This window comes from Aristolochia californica, unplaced genomic scaffold (genome assembly GCF_029961685.1).
Source record: "Aristolochia californica isolate CCGP_79_NKW_82.1479 unplaced genomic scaffold, dmAriCali1.0.hap1 SCAF_6, whole genome shotgun sequence".
Lineage (NCBI taxonomy): Eukaryota > Viridiplantae > Streptophyta > Magnoliopsida > Piperales > Aristolochiaceae > Aristolochia > Aristolochia californica.
This window is the reverse complement of record NW_027182257.1, coordinates 28,103,775-28,118,768: the sequence shown is the minus strand read 5'-3', so window position 1 is coordinate 28,118,768 and position 14,994 is coordinate 28,103,775. Positions and strand designations below refer to the sequence as shown.

General features: G+C 40.1%; 1 pseudogene; it reads right to left on the bottom strand.

The window, feature by feature from the left end:
* Positions 1–7,776: 7,776 nt before the first annotated feature.
* On the bottom strand, positions 7,777–9,675 carry LOC137935292 (solute carrier family 40 member 1-like; annotated as a pseudogene).
* Positions 9,676–14,994: the final 5,319 nt, after the last annotated feature.

Below are 14,994 nucleotides of genomic sequence, written 5' to 3'. Positions count from 1 at the left end.
CGTTCAAGAAACAAGAATTCTCTTCCAACGTCAAGATCATCCATGGAGGGAAGAGAGGAAAGAAGGCTGACTCAATCCATGGCAAGGGAAGAACCTAACATCGTGGTATCAGATAGGTCCACCCTTGGGGATTCCTCTTCCCCTGACGATTTGAGACAATTCGTGGAAGATACAAGGCAGAGGACAGACAACCAGGCTCATGCCCTGGAAGAGGTGTGTCAAACAACCTTTGATTTGCGTGAGGCAATAAAATCAATGGATGCTGCCATCCAAGCTCTCCTCCGACGACAAGAGGAACATGATACACGAGCCCACCCACCAGCTGCATACTCTCCACCTCCTCCCCCACAACCACCAATGCGTCAACACCATTCCCATATGGGGCCTGTTGTTCAAGGACCAAACACTGCGCCCAGGTATTTAAAACTTGACTTTCCTACATATGATGGGTCTAAGGACCCTTTGATTTGGTTAGCCAAGTGTGATCAGTTCTTTTATCATCAAAAACCACCTGAGGATGAGAAAGTGTATTTGGCCGCCTACCACATGCTCGATGAAGCGCTTCTATAGTACCACCAATTCCGAAATGACCAAGTGGTTCAGGATTGGGCAACTTTTAAACAATCTTGCATGATACGATTTGGTCCTCCAGCTAGTAGCAATCCATTGGGAGAATTAATCAATTACAAACAAACTGGAACGATAGAGGTGTACCAAAAGACCTTCCAGGAAAGGTTAGCCCGGGCAAACCAGTTTGTTAGCCACATACAGTATGTTCATATTTTTACTGCTGGTTTGACAGAAGCTCTGTGATTAGAAGTTGAATTACATGCTCCTACAGATTTAGATCACGCTATGAATTTAGCCAGGGCCATTGAGCACAAACAGCGTGTTCTAAATGAGTCACTGGTCAGAAAACCAGCTTGGCCGGGGAGGCACAATGCCTCAGCGCCAAACCCTTCCTATGGACCTCCAAGATTTAGAGCTAGTGCAGCCCCACGCCCAGACATCTCTAATTCGGCTCCACCTGCTCCGTACTTCAAAAAACTTACTAGACAGGAAATGGAACAGAGAAAGGCCAAGGGCCTCTATTTTAACTGTGATGAACAGTATGTCATTGGCCACCAGTGCAAAAGATTATTTAGTATATGTCTGTGGGAGGAAGGAGAAGAAATACTACCAGAGGAGGAAATTGAGGAAACTGACCAAGAAGGTCCAGAGATTTCCCTTCATGCAATGACAGGTCTACGCAGTTCAAGCACAATGCAGGTTAAGGCCCAATTACATCATTTACAGTTACTGGCTTTAGTGGACTCGGGCAGTACACATAATTTCATCAGTCAACAGGCGGCAGAACAGCTTGGGTTAGTAGTACAGCAACAGACCGGTCTTTCTGTCTCAGTAGCCAATGGGGCTAAAATTACTAATGTAGGCATATCACCAGCAACACACTTTGATATTGAAGGATATGCATTTGTTGCAGATTTTCTGGTGATTCCACTATCAGGATTCAATTTGGTGCTAGGAATTAAATGGCTCCAATTGTTGGGACCAATACTATGGGATTTCCAAGCTCTGACCATGTCGTTTATAGAGGACAAACATCAGATTATATTGCATGGCACACAAGCACCACTCACCTCGCACTACAGGTTGCCGAGGTCCAGTCCACACACAAATGTAAGTTATCTCACTTACTTTCAGAATTTGAAGATATCTTTCAAGACCCTTCTGCCTTACCGCCACTTAGGCACTGTAATCACCATATCCGTTTGAAAACGGGTACCGAGCCAGTAGTGGTGCGTCTGTATCGTTACCCTCACTTACAGAAGGATGAGATTGAAAGGCAATGCGAGCAGATGTTAGCACAGGTATTATTCAGCCTAGCAGATCTCCTTTTTCTTCATCGGTAGTACTAGTCCGCAAACATGATAAGTCATGGAGGTTCTGTGTGGATTACCGACAACTCAATGCCCATACAATTAAAGATAAATTCCCTATTCCAGTGGTGGACGAGCTGTTAGATGAGCTCCATGGAGCTACTATTTTTACTAAACTCGATTTGAAATCGGGCTATCATCAAATCCGAGTTCATCCATCAGATGTGGAAAAAACAACGTTCCACGCATCATGGCCATTTTGAATTCCTCGTAATGCCATTTGGTCTATCAAATGCGCCTTCCACCTTCCAGGCCCTCATGAATGAGGTATTTTCCTCTCTCTTGACAAAGAATGTATTGGTATTTTTCGACGATATTTTGGTCTACAGCAACAACTGGGAAGAACATCTTCAGCACCTTCACCAGGTATTTTCTCTTATACGATCACATCATTTGGTTTTAAATCGATCGAAATGTTCGATTGGCACATCAGAAGTGGCATACTTGGGCCACGTTATTTCAACAGCAGGGGTGCAGGTAGACCAGAGTAAGATACAGGCGGTCACCGAGTGGCCTATTCCTACCTCTATTACAACCTTAAGAGGATTTTTGGGCCTAGCTGGATATTATAGAAAATTTATTCGTATCTATGGCCAACTTGCAGCTCCGCTCAACAATCTCCTCAAGAAAAATGCTTTTACTTGGTTAGAGACAGCAGCTCATTCCTTTCAGCAATTGAAAGACGCCTTGTCATCAACCCCAGTGTTGCAGCTCCCCGACTTTGAGGAGTCGTTTGTAGTGGAATGTGATACTTCGGGAAGTGGTATTGGCGCAGTGTTGCACCAACAATGCCACCCGATTGTTTATTTTAGCCGGCAACTGGGCCAACACCACCACAAGTTGGCAGCTTATGAGAGGGAATTGATCGGATTGGCGAAAGCTATACAGCATTGGCGCCTTTATCTATGGGGACGTTCTTTTTTTATTCGCACTGATCATTGCAGCCTCAAATATCTTCTTGAGCAGCGTCTCACTACTTCACCACAACAACATTGGTTAAGTAAGCTTATGGGGTTTGACTTTTCTGTCGAGTATAAACCGGGAAGTTTGAATGTCGGGGTTGATGCATTATCTCGCGAGGACGTTCCAGAGCCACAATTAAATGCCATCAGTCAGCCCAGAGCTCTCTTGTTGGATTCTATATAGGAAGACACACAACAGTACCCAGATCTTATCTCCTTATGCCAAGCCATCAAACAAGGGACAACGGCAACCCATTGGAGAGTTTTGGACAATCTCATCCTCTACAAACACAAAATTTTTATATCCCACACATCCCCTCTGATTAACAGCATTTTAGCCTCCTTCCATGACAGTACACATGAGGGCCGACAGAAAATATATTTCCGAATCAGTAGGGAATTTTATTGGAGGGGCATGAAGCGCAGTATAACTGATTATGTGGCGGCTTGTCAGACTTGTCAACGGAATAAAGCTGAAACATTAAGTCCAGCAGGGCTGCTCCAACCACTTCAACTTCCGTTACAGGTCTGGTCTGATATGTCTATGGACTTCATAGACGGACTTCCATCTTCGTCGGGTAAATCTGTTATCCTGGTAGTGGTGGATCGTTTCTCTAAGTATGGGCATTTCATTCCTTTGGCGCATCCATACACTACAACTCAGGTAGCTCAACTTTTTATGGATAACATTGTCCACTTACATGAGATGCCTAATTCAATTACCAGTGATAGGGATGCAATCTTTACAAGTACCTTCTGGAAAGAACTCTTCAAGTTATAGGGCACAACGTTAGCCTTTTCTTCAGCCTACCATCCGCAGACTGATGGTCAGACAGAGGTCTTCAACATAACCATTGAAATGTATCTCCGCTGTTTCGTGGGGGACTCACCTAAGAGGTGGGTTAAATGGCTCGCCTGGGTTGAGTTCTGTTACAACACCTCCTATCACAGCGCACTCGGCACAACCCCATTCAGGGTGGTATATGGTAGAGAACCTCCACGTCTTTTAGCCTATGAACCAGGGGCCTCTAAAGTCACCACTTTGGACCAAGCTTTAGCTGAACGAGACACATTCCTGACTAAGGTGCGCACTCATCTACAAGAGGCACAACATTCTATAAAAAAATATTATGACATGAAGCACCGGGAAGTCTTCTTTTCTCCTGGAGATTTGGTTTGGTTACGTCTCCAACACTACAGGCAGCTGTCATTGACAACCTCCAAACGTCACAAACTCTCTCCTAAATATTATGGTCCCTTTCAGGTGCTGGACCGCATTGGGACAGTGGCCTACATATTGTAACTTCCGCCAGAGGCCAGAATTCACAACGTCTTTCATGTCTCCCAATTAAAGGCCTTCCAGGGTGATTCGCCTTTGCTGCACACCCCGCTGCCCCCACTCCATGAGGGACGTGTACTTTCTACCCCGGCACAGGTATTACAAACTCGACGTATTCAGGGTGATTGGGACATCTTAGTGCAATGGGCAGATGCTGACCCCAGTGACACAACATGGGAGCCATTAGCGGCATTTCGCACCCTCTACCCATACTTTGAGCTTGAGGACAAGCTCTTTCTCCAAGTGGGGGGGGGGGGGGGGGGGTGATGTTATGGACTCCATAGCATCACGAGTTATCCATAGGCATAGGAATTAAATTATGTCAATTTGCTTTTCATGTAATTTCAATTCGGTTTGGTTTACTTTATTTGGGTTGGTTCAGTGTAATGTGGCGTGAACCACTTGACTTATGGGTCATCTTTATAATTTCGTCCTCAACCCTATTTAGGGTGACGTGAATGAGAAGAGAGGCAAGTATTGAGAAAATTATATTTTACAGGTCTGATTCTCCCTCAGAGGTCAAGGTCGGATTCTCCCTTTGAGGTCTAAGGTTGAGCTTCCTCCAAAGCTCCTTCATTCTAATTGAGTTCCACCATTACTCGTTCAAGAAACATGAATTCTCTTCCAATGTCAAGATCATCCATGGAGGGAAGAGAGGAAAGAAGGGTGACTCGATCCATGGCAAGGGAAGAACCTAACAATTTTACAATTTAAAACAACTAAATATAATTATTTATTATAATATATGCCATATTTATCATATATGCCTTACTTAAAGTTATTTATTATAACTAGGCACTTCCTTGATCATTTCATGCTCTCACCTTTTCTTTTCTTTTTTGGTGCCCCATGCTCTCTCTCAATTAATTTAGGACACAAATTCAACTTATAAAGTGAATTTCTAACATTCTAAAATAGAGTCATTAGGTTTTGAAAGGAACATTTTATTGTTTTATACAACATATTAAAACATCAATAAAAAAATCTCAAGTAAATGTTTCAAATTTTGCTTTGAACTCCAAATTAATTTAATGAATCACTCTAAACATGTATTGATGGCCTAAATAGTTGGATGGAGGCTTAAATTTTTCCTTCATCATGTCAAGTTGTTTTTATTCAAATAGCCTTCAATCATGCAAACATTTGAACATCGAATAATCATTTATTCTAGTGTTGAAAAACAGGTATTGAAGAGTCATACACGACTCTCATAGCAAGAAGTCTCATAGAGCCAAAATTAATATGGAGTCTCAGAGGAGTCTCACAGATCAAAGCATCATACAAGAGTCTATGTTTTAGTTATGTTAGTCTTCTATTTATGTTCGATTGTTCAATTGTTCAAGGACATATATCTTTTAGCGTTTAACTTTGGGTCTAATTGGGATAAGAGTAGTTTAATTGTAATTGGATTTTACTTGTTTCCTCATTTATGAATAGAGACTCATGTACTCAAATTACATCATGTAAATGATGTTTTTTTCTTTTTCAAAAATTCAACATGATATCAAAACAGGTTGTGTGAGTTGTCTTGGTCAACCCACAAAGAGAATGTGATCTTGTTCTGATTTATCATCTCTAGTAGTTTAGGTTCGTATTCTATCTTTTTTTTTCTTTCATTTTTTGTACCCTTTATTTTCTTGGCATTCACATCTCAATACTTAAATTTTTGCATTAAAAATTATATATTTACATAAAGAATTCCGAGTCTACTTTCTAACACAAAAATAAGTTTGGCAATAAGAGTTTTGAACAAAGAGAAATTGATATTTGAAACAGCAAAGGTCTAATGACAAGAGAGGTTCAATCAGCAGCAGAAAGCTACAACTTTTGAAATATTTTATGACATCAATAACAAGTTTGTATATGGAGAATTATATGTCAAAACATAAATCTGTAAGTCTGCTTTCGTACTTATTAAACCAATTCTCAATCTGAGTTTTCTAAAGGGTAATATCAATATCAGAAGATTCAATGATCATGTTGGCCAATGAAAAAAGAGTACTCAATTCGGCAAGATTATAGAGTTTGAAATATATCAGATTCTTTCTCTCAAAAGAAATATATTTTATAATTAAAAATATCTCTCCATGCATTGGCGTGAATTGAGTTTCCTTTTCTCCCAGAATCCTAGTTTTTTAGCCAAATTTCTCTTTTATTAAGATAGTTTTTGTTAGAATTAATCACTTCATGATGTGCTTATTCAAGATATGCAAAAATCTCCTTCTTCGATGTTGTTTTCAAGTTTTTCTTTTTGTTACTTGCTTGCATGTCTTACGCATTGTCAACTCCGAAAATTGTGGTCACCCCCCCAAAAAATTATAGTTGGTCAAATTTATTAAGTTCAACCATTATAGTCTCCTATAGTTTTTTTTTAAAGGTTATATTTTACATTCGTTTGATAGTATGAGTGTTGCATAGTCGCCTCCTTCCGGTTAAAGTTGTTTTCCTCTAGTATTTCGTCTGTTGAATTTATGGAAAAGAGAAAATACTTCATTGACTTCATAAACTTATTATAATTAGAGTACATGAACTTCTATTTATAATTGAGGAAGGTAGTAGAGTCCAATTACAATAAAACTACCTTTGTCCTAATTACACCGAAACTCTAACACTTAAAGATAAGTCCTAGCGTAATTAAATAACTCAATATAGATAAAAGACAAACATAACTCAAACTAGAACTCTTCTAGGAAGTGACCATAAGAAAAAGTTGCCTTTGTGAGTCTTTCTTGATCTTCCAACTTATGTGATAAGGATGCCAGCTCATGGTAATCATTATGGGTCCTACTTCTTATGTGTTTGGGCCCATCTTGTGGCCCTTCCTTGGTTGTGTGGCTCATCTTATAATACTCTTAGATATGTGGGTCTTCCTTGGTTGTGTGCCTCATCTTATAATACTCTTAGATATGTGGGCTTTCCTTGGTTGTGTGGGCTTGGGCATATCTTCCAACATCGTCAATTTAGTTTTTCGTGTTTTCATGACTTCATATCAATGCCTAGACCCACTACCTAAAAAGTATAGAAATGTGTCCTACATCCAGATTGAGTCAAGTCTTTTATTCTTCACCCAAGAGATTATTTGTGTTTGAGTTACCCTAAAAAAGTGATTAGTTGTTATGCCCCATTTCCATGGATCGATCCACCTGACGATCTTCTCTCGGGTCCTGATTGGAATACGTTTGAGAAGATGGGTTGAAGTTCTTGTAATTCCGGATAGGATACAAGGGCTCGTAGGCAGGGTACCAACTAAACCCGTAGGGAGACATGGAGAGGAAAATGGAGATGGTGAGGGATGAGAAACTCGGGATGAAGAAGGTGAAGAGGCATCGGTGGATGAGAGCTTGTGAGGAAGAAGATGAAGAAGGTGAAGAGACGTGAGGATAACCAAGCTTTGAATAAAGCTTGCACCTAGACCTCATTGGGAGAGAGAGCATCCAATCTTAGGCCTCGTGAGAGAAAGAACCCAATCTCATTTACTATGCTCAATGCTTACTTTCCATTCAAATGATGCCCCTATAAATAATAGGAACACCCCCTTACACAACCGACGCAAACCCAAGTTCTGAATGAAATTACATAAATGCCACCTAAGAGAACATTCAAAAAATTACCTAAATTATCCTCTATGTCTACCTACTACTCTAGTCATAACATTACTCCCCTCCTGGAGAACGAGCTTGCCCTCAAGCTCGAAGGTAGGTGTGCTTGTTCGTGCTGTTGTTTGGATCCAGGCACAAGTGTCAACTGCGATAGCTGTGTCAACCCGCTAGACTACAAAAGTAGAGCATTGCGGTATCCGACGAGCTGACAACACAAAAGCTAGAGATGGCAGCATACGACAGATTGTGTAGAGAATCCCTACGAACTTCGCCGATGAAAATGAGATGATGACCAGCTTACTGAATTCCGGAGGGTTGGAAATAATTATACCCAGGATGTAAGTCATCATATCCAGCAAGGAGTGAAGGGAGTTTTGGACTCCGCCCACAACACATCAATCGGATTCAAGGACTAAATCCTGCATTAGGTGCATAACAGATAAATCAAACATCCACAACCCAAGCTGAGAAACTGCAACTCTAGACATCAACATCCACGCTGAAATATGGTCACTTTGAACCCATATTGATGCAACACATACCCCCAAAAAGCACCACTAAAGCCATATAGACCCTAGTCCTGTTCTTAGGGTTGAGCTAGGAGAATGCAGGACTAGGTATAGAAATGCTGCACTTATCCCTACAACAACAGTTACACCTCGAGCTATTCCAATAACATAGGCAGGTAGCTTTTTCCATTCTAAAGTAGTTGTCACCAGTGTCCCAAAACGGAGAACTGTAAAATATAGTAGAGCCAAAGCCACTCCTAGAAGCACCACTTCTTGCTTTAGGTAGACAATCCATGCATCCATACAAAAATATTTTGTGATCAAACAAGTTACTTTTCTGACATACCCATTTTTCGATGACGATGAAATTGTCGCAGAATAAAGCAAATCCTTTTCCTGAGGAATTAAAGAACTCTCCCATGTGGCATGAGATGCAAGTTCCCAAGTCCTTTGGCTGGTTTCACTCAAGGCCGGATATCCATTATATACAGAAAGCAGAAGCCAATATTGTAGCCAAAAAGATATAGTGTTCCAAAGAGCCAGGATTTCAGAAGCCAATATTGAAGCCTTGAGGGAGATAAAACAAACGATCAATCAGGTAAATACAGGAGCCCTTAACTTGTAGATGAGATCAATCCGTCTAATAGTGGATTTCATTTTTGTTAGGACGTCGTGAGATGTTCCACTTCTCAACCACCCATTCCCTTTCAATCATAATGGTGCCAGCCATACTTGAAAGAACAACAGTTGCTCCAGTCAGATTGGTTAAAAGAAAATAAATGCTGAGAAGGTTGTTGACTTCAAGTTGTGATAGAACAGAAGCAAAAAGACAGATAATCCAGCCACCGCAAAGGACATATTTTGCGTCAACAGCCATGCTCGACGAACCTGAATGTATGTAAATCGGTCTAAGCATCTGCCAACAGCTGGACCCAATAATGCAACATATCCGGCTACATCGACACCATAAACAACAGCAAAGAGCAAAGAGTTCGGCCAGACATTAATCCTGTATTAACCTACTGCAAATTCCCACCTTCTAATTTGGGGCCTAGCAACCCCGAATTGAAGGTCGTGTACTACACCACGAACAGGGGCCTCATCTTGTTGAAGCCATCTCAATCCAAAATCTGTTGTGCGAGACCTCTCTTCTGCCGCCAGGGTCACGATTTCAACTTCGAAATCGAAAGCTCTGGGTTTTGGGGGTGGCGCGTTGTCGTATGTTTGTGTCCGATGGTGAACCTCGGCAAACTGGTGCTGAAGTGTCGAAAGTGGCTGGTGCTCGTGGGTCTGTTCCGGCAGAATTTGTGGTCTATAAGCTGCAAATCATCCAGTGTCGTGGGTTGCGTCGCCGGTGGAAGTGGGATGGCGTTCCATGAAACAGGGGTTGTACAATACCCCTCCGAAGTCCACCAAATGGGGTGGCCGCCACCCAATTTCAGAAATTTAGGGAGCTTTTCCGAGACAGAGAACGCCGGGATTTCAGGCGACTTCGGTTCGGGAAGACGCATGGCGTCCAGTGAGAAAGTGTTTGACGGCAAATCCCCCTCCGATTTTGGAATATCGGAGTCCCCGATTTCGAATGTTCACTGATTTTTGGCTTTGCCGATTTCTTTGATTTCGTTTATGCGGCACAAGCAGAAATCCGAGCAAATTTGTGCGTCAATTCGAAGATTGAATTGAAGCATAAGCTCCCTTATCTCCTTAATATCGGTGCGGATTGCGGCGAAGCTGTTTAGTGTTTCGATCTGAAATTCCACCAGCAGAGTGCGGCAATCATTTTGAGAAGATAATCGTCGACGGTGGTCAGCTCTGATACCATGTTGTTATGCCCCATTTCCATGGTTCGATCCACCTGACGATCTTGTCTCAGGTCTTGATTGGAATACGTTGAATACGTTTGAGAAGATGGGTTGGAAGTTCTTGTACATAGGCAAGGTACCAACTGAACCCGTGGGGAAACATGGAGAGGAAATTGGAGATGGTGAGGGATGAGGAACTCGGGATGAAGAAGGTGAAGAGGCGTTGGTGGATGAGAGCTCGTGAGGAAGAAGACGAAGAAGGTGAAGAGACGTGAGGATAACCAAGACTTGAAGGAAGTGCACCTGGACTTCATTGGGAGAGAGAGAATCGGATCTTAGGCCTCGTGACTCAATGCTTACTTTCCATTCAAATGATGCCCCTATAACATTCAAAAACATACCTAAATTATCCTCTATGTCTACCTGCTACTCTAACCATAACAGTAGTCTCTTTGTTAACCTCTAAATTTTGGCTATTTTTTCGCTTTTAAAATTGAGTAGAATGTGTTTTAGATTATAACCATTTTGACTAGTGTATGGAGTTTTATTGTACGACAATGAGTAATTTTATTCTCCCACATTGTATTTTGTGATAATAATCCTAATTGTGAGAGGTCCTAGGTCCTTATCGTTTCTAAAAATAAAAGGAAAAGTTGCAAATGAGAGGTTAAGAGAGTTGGAATAAGAGAGAAGCAACGAAGAGAGAAGTAAAATAGAGGAAGAGAGGGAGATAGAGAGAAGAAGAGATGAGAAATAGGAGGGAGGTGCTAGGCCCGAATTTTAGAGGGAAAAGAGAGATTTGGAAAAAGCTTGATTGATTTTTCCTTCAGCCAACACCCATACTTTTACTTTTTCTAATATATTATTTGGAAACTCCTAAATCAACTAGGGTTCCCTAATTACATAATTTTGTTGAATTTATGGAAAAGAGAAATACTTCATTAACTTTTATAATTAGAGTACATGAATCCCTAATTATAATAGAGGAATGTAGTAGAGTCCAATTGCAATTAAACTACCATTGTCCCAATTACACCCAAACTTTAACACTTAAAGATAAGTCTTAGCATAATTAAATTACTCAACATAAATAGAAGACAAACATAACTAAAACACCTTTAAACTTAAACTCTTCTGTGAGACCTCCTTCCATAATAATTGTGGCTCTGTAAGACTTCTTATTGTGAGAGTCATGTAAGACTCTTCCATATTTGTTATTCAACACTCCCCCTCACGATGGAGTTTACAATTACTGCTTGTAATGAAAAGGGTTCCTGGTCTTCAATTTTCTTTTTCTGAAAAAAATTCTTGACAAATACAATTCTTCGCAGATGCAAAAACTTCATCTTTTGTACTCCCCTTTTCTTGAACATTTTGGTCACAAAAAATTTACCACAACATATGGAATAAAATACTTATTTCTTGTACTTCTTCTTCTACTTCTCCCCCTCAAGTTGGGAGGTAATGGCAGTTATTCCAGCTTGAACCAAATAACATAGATGTAGTAATAAGCTCCTCCATCATGGTGTCCCAACCTGGGCACCGACTCTCAAAGGTAGAAATAGGTGATAAGTGGGTAATGCTTGTCATTCACAAGACAAAGATAAAAGACCCACGGATACATATAAAAAGTCTCAATGAACTTAAAACACTCATCTCTCTCTCTCTCTCTCTCTCTCTCTATATATATATATATATATATATATGTAAAGGTAAACCAACCGCAGCAACACATAAGAGGTTACCCCAAAGGGGTATGTGAGAGTCAAATAAATGATGGTAGGAGAAAGGTTGCCAAATAACCAATGGGTAATTGGTAAAGAGGATGATAAGATGCTGAGGCCACCATCTGCTTTATTTTTCTAATAAATTCAAATTCTGTATCAAACAAACCAATGTCGACAACAGTCAGGAAATAATGAAGCTAAGGCAAGAAATCGAGAAATTCTTCAGAAATAATGTCTCAATCAAAGAGACACAATAGCAGCAGCAGAAATGGGTCAATGCCCAAATAACATGCACCACATGTGTAGTTGTATAGTAGTGGATAACCGGTAAATAATGGAAGCCCTTAAGAGTAATAAGGACACATGAAATAGTCCGCAACAAGTCCATCATTAAATAAGGAAGTTTTACCAAATAGTATATTGGAACTGAGTAATAATCCAAGATAATAATCTAGCTAGAGATCAAGAACCGAGTTGAGCCGACTCAAATATCTGACCAATATTGTAGAGTCTCAGGAGGAATCGGCATAGAACTTGGGACTTGGACCCGTATATCGAGGCAAAAAAACAAGTGGACCAAGTCAAGTTGACCCAATTCGAGTTGGTCCGAGTTGACTCGGTCATGAATAGAACCAGTAAGTAGCCTCGGGTTGCTGGGTTAACTCGGCCCGGTCCGGGTTGCTCGCCTGGCACTCGACCTGACACTCGATTAAATCAAGATTCCTAACTAAGGAAACTTGATATTCAGCAACAGATCTTCTTCTTCCCCACAACGCTTATCAGAGCAGTCGTCTTATTCCCCGTGACACTAATTCTCGAACAGCATGGGACAGTAAAAAAAAAAACTCGGCAGACTGGTGTGGCTTGGTTTCTAGTGGCAGCAAAACAATCCAATAGAGAGATCTTGAAGACGAAAACAAAAACTTTTCAAACAGAAAATTTTGGAAATTTCCTGTTAACCAGCAAAGAGGCAGAGACTTTCAAAGACAACAACGAGAGTCGAAAAAATCTCGAAGATGAGTAATACGACTTCCGAATAATTTCTGAATTTGGCTGACAGTAGAGAAGATACGATTCTATCTTCAGAAGGTAGCAGAGGATACGAGCAGGAGCTAACCAAGAAAAAACCATTCCATAATCTGAATAGTAGTTGAGTACTACAAATCATCAATAACTTGTTGAAAAAAAACATCAAACAACAACATCCCAATATAAATCAGTAAGACTTTCCTTAATTCAACAACATGACCTGCTGGATATAAACACGTATCTTGCTGTAAACTTTCCAGAATGATAGCTGCATGCTGGAACTTCTCCTGAAAACCAGCACTGTGCTAAAAAAATTTCTTTAACCAGTGATTAGTTTCTGAATCACTTGCTGCATCCAATAGGGGGCCTTGTGATTCTCATATCACTTTCTAGATTACGAAAGTCTCTTAGCAGATATTATCGTATCTTGATTTCCAACAAGGCAGCAACAAGTCTTGTTAGAATTCCGAACGGCAAATTATTCTCGAAGAGGCAACAATGAGCGATCTCGGACAACAATCACGGTAGGACATTTTTGAGAAGATTAGAGATATTAGGCAAGATTACCAATTTTGATTCTTAGAATAAAACTCCGTCAATATATAATATACAATATTAAAAGCTCAGTAAAGAAGTGAAAACGTACATCAAACAATGGGTATAGGGACTGAAAAAGAGAAAAAAAAGGTAATACAAACCTAAACTGCTATAGATAATAGATCAGAAAAGGATCACATTATCTCTGTGGGTTGATCGAGTCAACTCATAGAAACTGCTCTAATACCATGTTGAATTTATCGAAAAGAGAAATAATCCACTGACTTTTGTAATCAAAGTACATGGACCGCTATTTATAATAAAGGAAAGTAGTAGAGTCCAATTACAATTAAGCTACCCTTGTCCCAATTACCCCCAAACTCTAACACTTAAAGATAAGTCCTAGCATAATTAAATAATTCAACATAAATAGAAGACTAACATAACTAAAACAGCTTTAAACTCAAACTCTTCTGTGAGACCTCCTTCCATAATAATTGTGGATCTATAAGACTTCTTATTGTGAGAGTCATGTAAGACTCTTTTATATTTACTCTTCAACAAAGTTAAGTAAATATCCTAGGAGATTAAGATATTACATTAATCTAAGAGAGATTCTAGGAATTTAAAAGATCAAATCAATCAAAGGAAAAAATATTTCTATTCTAACAAGAGAGGCAAGTTTGACTCTAGATTTCACCAACCCCTTAAGGGGTAAATTTATATTTTTACCCTTGAGCTCTTACTTTCAAGGATGTGGCACCACTTTCTAATGTTTGGGTGGTGCCACTTTCTATTTTCTTTCTTCTTGTTTTCTTCTTCTTCTTCGTTGGGGGTAATTCTGGGTCTCTATCATTCCACCCCTCTTGAGAATCAACCTTTTCCTCAAGGTTGAAGTTGAGGAATCATAGAAGGAATTCATCTTCATGGGTCCAAAGTAACACACTCTAGATTTTCTGGAAAACAAAGTCAAATTGCCACTTTTACCCTTAAGATGGCACCCCTTAGATTTTTTAAAAATAAATGTCCTCCAAATTAAAATTTTTACCCATCCCATAGCTTGTTACATGCATGTTTTTACATAAATTTGGGTTTTATCATCTTGTCCAAGTTGGGTCTCTATGTCATTTTTATCCCCAACTAGACAGGAACGAGTATAAGAAAGTGGTATTTTGTTCCACATGTTGTGGTAATTTTTTATGTGACAAAAATATTCAAGAAAAATGAGAAAAAAATTTAAGTTTTGCATATGTGGAGAATGTTTCAGCAAAATAAAATCGATGACTGTTAGGTTCTTCCCTTGTCATGGATCGAGTCACCCTTCTTTCCTCTCTTCCCTCCATGGATGATCTTGACGTTGGAAGAGAACCCTTGTTTCTTGAACGAGTAATGGTGGAACTCAATTAGAATGAAGGAGCTTTGGAGGAAGCTCAAACTTGGACCTCAAAGGGAGAATCCGACCTTGACCTCTGAGGGAGAATCAGACCTGTAAAATATAATTTTCTCAATACTTGCCTCTCTTTTCCTTCACGTCCCCCTAAATAGGGTTG